The sequence below is a fragment of the Athene cunicularia genome, assembly GCF_003259725.1.
Source record: "Athene cunicularia isolate RWA chromosome 12 unlocalized genomic scaffold, athCun1 chr12_part1, whole genome shotgun sequence".
Taxonomy (NCBI): Eukaryota; Metazoa; Chordata; class Aves; order Strigiformes; family Strigidae; genus Athene; species Athene cunicularia.
The window spans coordinates 2,229,739-2,230,181 of record NW_020799116.1 but is presented as its reverse complement, the minus strand read 5'-3'; positions in this window follow the sequence as shown (position 1 = coordinate 2,230,181).

The window sequence follows — 443 nt, the reverse complement described above, 5'->3', positions numbered from 1 at the left end:
GGCACAGCGGGTTATGGGTGCGCTGAGCGCGACACAGACGCGTGTCCCATCGCTGCCTCCCCCGCCTTGATGCTGAGGTGAAGCAGAAGAGCTGGGGCTCAGCTATTTAAACCCTGCTCCCGAAGCTGCACAGAAGCCGATGGCTTCAAGATGACACAAGACCCATTGCAAGAGGTTCAAGAGCAAGGGGCACAGTCTAGTCCAAGCTACCCCTCCTGGGGATGAGTCAGGGACAGGCAGGTCCACAAATGTGACAAACCCCACTGACTCACACCGGGGAGCTTCAGCACCTACCTCTGCTCATCCAAGTTTAGGAAAGCAAAAGAGACTGGAAGACGTACAGGAAGATCTGGGACGTGAGGAATATTGGCTCCAGTTCAGGAGAGGATCCGCAATAAACTGTATTCCCCTGCCCTCTCCTGGAAGGAATATGCCAGAGCTGG